This window comes from Chrysochloris asiatica, unplaced genomic scaffold, assembly GCF_000296735.1.
Source record: "Chrysochloris asiatica unplaced genomic scaffold, ChrAsi1.0 scaffold00089, whole genome shotgun sequence".
Lineage (NCBI taxonomy): Eukaryota > Metazoa > Chordata > Mammalia > Afrosoricida > Chrysochloridae > Chrysochloris > Chrysochloris asiatica.
The window spans coordinates 10,422,486-10,429,268 of record NW_006408607.1 but is presented as its reverse complement, the minus strand read 5'-3'; positions in this window follow the sequence as shown (position 1 = coordinate 10,429,268).

Below are 6,783 nucleotides of genomic sequence, written 5' to 3'. Positions count from 1 at the left end.
TATATATATATATATACATACATATACATACACTTAGCTACTGTACCAGTTCATTTATATATACATATATACATATGCATATGTATAAAACTTGACATGCTGTATTTTATCTAAAAACCTCAATAACTCTCTTCAACAATAAAACTTGTACTATTGATCTCTCCATTCCTTCACTTTACCTTTTCTCTGCACATCTTGCCAAGCAGACTTTATTCTCCAACATTCAATAAAAGAACATTCTCTAAGCAATCAATTATATGAATGCTGTCAAATCTAGTTGTCACCTTTCTGGACAAATTCAATTTACCTTGATGCAGCATTCAATACATAGCCCTATATTTTTATTTAAAAATTTTTCTTGAGCAAATTTTGTGACATCATACTCTCCAAATTCTCTTTGTTTTACCAAACTATTGTGTGTGGTTTTCCAATTTCCTTTGTGGGTACTTGTTCTACTGTTCAGGCTCTATATTACAGAACACCAACATGGAATCTTGTTCTGAGACTCTAATACTTTCACTTAATAAAATCTCTGTAAATGATTATATTCATTTCATTGGCACTAAGTGTTAATTCTTCTCTCATACTTTGGACATATTGTCCGGAGGGAACAGTCGCTGGAGAAGGATGTCATGCTGGGTAAGGTGGAGGGTCAGATAAAAAGAGGAAAACCCCTAACAAGATGGATTGGCCATGTGGCATCATTGATGGACTCAAGTGTGGCAGTGGTAGTGAGGTTGGCCCAGGGTCGCACATTGTTTCGTTTTGCTGTGCATGGGGTCACTATGAGTCGGTTCCGACTCGATGGCACCAGACAACAACAACAACAAGTGTTAATTTACATACTAATGACATTGAAAGCTAAATTTCAATTCCTAAGCTTTGTGTCCAACTTTCACCTTTGACATGCATAAGAGGTTACTGAAAATATCATGGCTTGGGTCAGGTCCACCTTAGTCCTCCAACTGGTATCTTTGCTGTTGAACACTTTAAGGAGATATAATGCAATATATCACAGAAAGGAGACTGAATGCTTATTAGAAACAAAGATGGCCAGACTTCCTCTCTAATGTTTCAGACACACAATCAAAAGGAACCAGTCCTTGAAGATGGACATTGTGCTTGGTAAAGCAGAGGATGAGCAAAAAAAACCCAAACCAACAAACAGAAAAAGGAAAACCCCCAAGGAAATGTATTGGCACAGGAGCAGTAAAAAATGGACTCAAACATAACAATTATGAGTATGGTGCAAGACAAGACAGTGATTTATTCTGTGTGTATAAGTTCACTGTAAGTTCGGAACAACTTGATGGTACCTAACTACAAAAACAAAGCTTTACTTGAAACAGCAATATCTTATGCACTTGTCTATTTACTTGACATAATCATATGTGCATTTATTTTAAAATCAAAATGATGGCTATTGAGTGGATTCTAATTCACAATGACCCTGTATGATGAAGTACAACTGCTTCACAGGATAGCCAATCTTTATAGAAGCAGACTGCCTCACCTGTCTCCCACAAAGCAACTGATGGATTTGAACTACTGAACTTTCAGTTCACAGCCCATTTCTTAACACACCATGCCAGCAGGGCTTCTATGTATTTATCACGAAATGCAAAATAGCATTTAAAAAAAACAACAACACTGGATTCTTACTCCCCACTTTTGTGGTCTTCTTTTATAATTTCTATTTCAATAAGAGGAATAAAAGGACATCAATTTATTCAAGCAAAATATCGAAAAAAATCTTGAATTCCCTTCATTTCTTACCTCTTATACCACAGAGATATGCTAAAAACTTGACAGCTAAAACATCTCTATACTTACATGCACCTACAGAAAAGACCAGTTAATACCACTATTATTCAAATTTACACATCAACCACTAAAGCCAGTGAGGACAAAATAGAAGCATTCTACCAACTGTTTCAATCTGAAATTGATCAAACATGCAATTAGATGTACTGATCATTAGTGGTGATTGAAATGCAAACATTGGGAGCAAAGAGGAAGGATCAGTAGTTGGAAAATACAGCCTTGGAGATAGAAATATTGCTGGAGATTGCATAATAGAATTCTGCTAAAGCAATTTGTTCATTTAAAATACCTTCTTTAGACAGCATAAGAGAAAATTATGCACATGGACCTTGCCAGCTGGAATACATAGGAATCAATTTGACTACATCTGCAGAAAGAGATGACCAAAAAGTTCCATATTATCAGCCCAAAAAAGGACAGGGCATATTGTGGAACAAACCATCAATTGCTCGTACGCAAATTCAAACTAAACATAAAGAAAATGAAAACAAGTCCACGAGAGCCAGAATCTGAACTTGAATATATCCTACCTCAATTTAGAGATCATCTGAAGCACAAATTTGATACATTAAACACTAAAGACCAAAGAACAGAAAAGTTGTGGGATGATGTAAAGAACATCATACAGGAAGAAAGCAAAAAGTCATTAAGAAGACAAGAGAGAAGGAAAAGGTCAAAATGGGTGTCAGAAGAGACACTGAAATGTGCTTCCAAGTGTAGAGATGCTAAAGCAAATGGAAGAAATGAGAAGGTCCAAGAGCTGAACAAAAAAGAAATTTCAAAGATCAGCTCGAGAAGATAAAGCCAAATATTACAACAAAATGTGCAAAGATATGGAGTCAGAAACCAAAATGGAAGAACACGTTCAGCATGACTCAAGCAGAGGGAACTGAAATAAAATTCAAGCCTCAAGTTTCATTATTGAAAGAGTCTCTCGGCAAATTATTGAATGATGTAGAAATCATCAAAAGTAAATGGAAGGAATACAGAGAGTCATTGTATCAAAAGGAAATGGTTGATGTTCAACCATTTCAAGACGTAGTATATGATCAAGAGCCAATGATACTAAAGGAAGAATTCCAAGGTTCATTGAAGGAATTGGCAAATAGCAAGGCACCAGGAATTGATGCAATACAAATTGAAATATTTTAAGAGAGTGAGGCAGCACTGGAATCACTCATTCATCTATGCTAAGAAATTTGGAAGACAACTATCTGGTCAATTGATTGGAAGAGCTCTGTATTTGTGTGCATTCCTAAGAGAGGTGACTCAACAGTTTGCAGACATCATCAGACAATATCGTTGATATCCCATACAAGTAAAATTTACTAAAGGTAATACAGAAACAGCTGCAAGCATACATTGACAGATAACTTCCAGATGTTCGAGCTGGATTTAGAAGAGTCCCTTGAACGAAGGATATCACTGCTGATGTCCAATGGATCTTGGCTGAAAGCAAAGAATACCCGAAAGATGCTTACTTGTGCTTTATTGATCGTGAAAAAGGCTTTTGATTGTGTGGATCATGACAAATTATTCACAACATTTTGAAGTATGAGTATTTTGGAACACTTAATTATGCTCATGAAGAATTTATGCATGGATCAAAAGGCAGTTGTTCAAACAGAACATGGGAACACTGAATGATTTAAAATGAAGAAAGGCATTCGACAAGGTTGTATTCTTTCACCATACTTATTCAACCTGTATGCTGAGCAAATAATCTGAGCAGCTGGGTTATATGATTAAAAATGTGGCATCAGGACTGGAGTAAGACTCATTAACAATCTGCAATATGCATTTGATACAACTTTGATTGCTGAAAGTGAATAAGACTTAAAATATTTGTTGATGAAGATGAAAGAGCACAGCCTTTGGTATGGATTGCATCTCAATGTAAAGAAAACAAAAATTCTCACCACTGGACCAATAAACAACACTCATATCAATGGAGAAAAGATTGAAGTTGTCAAGTACTTCATTCTTCTTGGATAACTATCAACACTCATGGGAGCAGCAGTCAAGAAATCAAATGACGTATAGCATTTGGTAAATCTGCTGCCCAAGAACTTTTAAAGTGTTGAAGAGCAAAGATGCCATCTTGAAGACTAAGGTGCACCCGATCCAAACCATGGTATTTTCAATAACCTCATATGCATATGAAAACTGGACAGTGAATAAGGAAGACCTTAGAAGCATTGGTGCTTTTGAGTTACGGTGTTGGAGGAGAATACTGAAAGTGCCATGGGCTGCCAAAAGAACCAACAGATCTCTGTTGAAAGAAGTGCAGCCAGAGTGTTCCTTGGAGGCCAAGATGGCCAAACTTTGTCTCTCATACTTCAGATATATTGTCAGGAGGGACCAGTCGCTGGAGACGGATATCACTCAAGAGTGGCAACAGTGGTGAGGTTGGCCCAGGATCAGGCAGTGTTTCGTTCTGCTCTGCATAAGGTCGCTATGAGTCGGTACTGACTTGATGGCATCTAAAAACAACAACAATCCATGTATATCACATCTCATTTTCTAACTCCATTTCACTGTTTTCCCCTGTTATATATAATATTTTATAACAAAGAACAAAACTGAATGTAATTTAATTCAAGTCATTTTTGCATTAGATAGTTTTGCTCAAATTTGGAATGTATACAGCTATACAAGGCATCCTTATAAATAAGCTCAATTTGGACCATTTTTCAAGTTTTAAGTATCATTGTTGTAATTTGGAAAAGCATTAAATAATCTTCATGTATTCCCTTTTTAAATATTAAGCAGAGGATAAGACGACAGAATTGTAGGATTAATAAAGTTTTTTAATTAATTGAAAGTGTAATTTTATTTAAATTAAGTATATAACTACACACAATATTGTTGTAATAACAGATAAGTATACAGAAATATCAACACTTGTGGAAGCAGCAGTCAAGAGATCAGACAACGTATTGCATTGGGCAAATCTGCTGCACAGGAATTTTTTAAAGTGTTGAAGAGCAGAGATGTCAGCTTGAGGACTAAGGTGTGCCTGACCCAAGCCATGGTATTTTCATTAACCTCATATGGATGTGAAAGCTGGACAGTGAATAAGGAAGTTCGTAGAAGAATTGATGCCTTTGAGTTGTGGTGTTGGAGGAGAATACTAAAAGTGCCATGGACTGCCAAAAGAACCAATAGATCTGTTTTGGAAGAAGTACAACCAGAGTGCCCCTTGGAGGCCAGGATGGCTAAGCTTCATCTCTCATACTTTGGACATATTGTCAGGAGGGAACAATTGCTGGAGAAGGATATCATGCTGGGTAAGATGGAGGGTCAGAGAAAAAGAGGAAGACCCCCAATGAGATGGATCTGCCAGGTGGCATCACTGATGGAGTCAAATGTGGCAGCGGTGGTGGGGTTGGCCCAGGATCAGACATTGTTTTGTTCTGCTTTGCATGGGGTCACTATGAGTCAGTTCAGACTCGATGGCACCTGACAACAACAACAACAACATACAGAAATAAAAACAGCATGTATAAAGGTGGAAATCTCCGCATGCACTCAGAATTGTCACCCAGTACTGAGTTGTAATAGTTAAGGTTTTCTCTTACCTTACTCGGTACAGGATTCTCAGTAGTTTGGCAGTTGAGATTATCCCTCTGTTGTAGTTATCCTTTTGTTATTGTTTTTGTTAGGTGCCATTGAATCTTTTCCAACCTACAGCAACATTATGTACAACAGAATGAAGCATCCCTGAGTCCTGTGCTATCCTTACAGTTGCTTGTACGTTTGAGCCTATTGCTAATGCAAGTGAGCCAATCCAGCTTGTTGGGTGTCTCCTTTTTGCTAACTCTGGTAGCGTAGTGGTTACGAATCGGACTGCGAACCGCAAGGTCAGCAGTTCGAAACTACCAGCTGCTCCGCGGGAGAAAGATGAGGCTTTCTGCTCCCGTAAAGATTTACAAGCCTCAAAAACCCTGCACAGGGTCGCTATGGGTCGGAACCGACTCGAGGGCACTTAACAACAACAACAACACTTTACCAACTCTTTTTTTAGGGAATGGTCCATCCTGATAATACGTCCTAAGTATGAGTCAAAATCTAGTCATCTTGGCATCTAAGGAACATTCTGGTTGTACTTCCTTCAACACAGATTCATTTGTTCTTCTGTCAGTACATGGTACCTTTGAATTCTTTCCCAACACCATAATTCAAATGCATCAATTATTTTATGGTGTTCATTATTCATTGTCCAATTTTAACAGGCATATGAGGCCATTTAAAATACCATAATTCCTGAAAAATTCAAAGAGGTCTTGTGTGACAGATTTGCCTAATTCAATACTGCATTTGATTTCTTGAATGCTGATTCCATGAGTTTTGATTGTGGATCTAAGCAAGATTAAGTCTTTGACAATTTCAATCTTTTCTCCATTTATAATTATGTTATTTATTGGTACATCAGTGAAGATTTCTGTTTTCTTTACATTGAGTTGCAAGCCATACTGAAAGTTGTGGTCTTATATCTTTACCTGTAAGTATTTTAAGTCCTCTTCACTCTCAGCAAGCAAGGTTATATCATCTGCATATTGTATAATGAGATCTAATATGATGTAATCAATTCTATGATGAGGTCTGCTATCAATCAATTAATTGAAAGACAGTGTCCTTCAGTGTGTGGCCTGCTTCCAATATATTAGACACTCAGGTAAAGTTTCCTTTGCTTTCTGCTATATCTGGATCTTTCATTTGGCTCATCCTACAACCTGGAAGGAATCTCATTATTACTTTTCTATTTCTATTTTTGTTGTTGTTTCTTTCTTAATTATAAGAACTCCCAGTATAATATCAAAATATTTGGTTTTTAAGTGTCATGGAGTTGGTTACAGCTCATGGTGAACTTGTATATGGTTTCTGAGGGGTGGCTGGTGAGTTTGAACTACTATTCTTGTGGTTCTAACCCACCTTGTGGTCATGTGCTTTTAATGC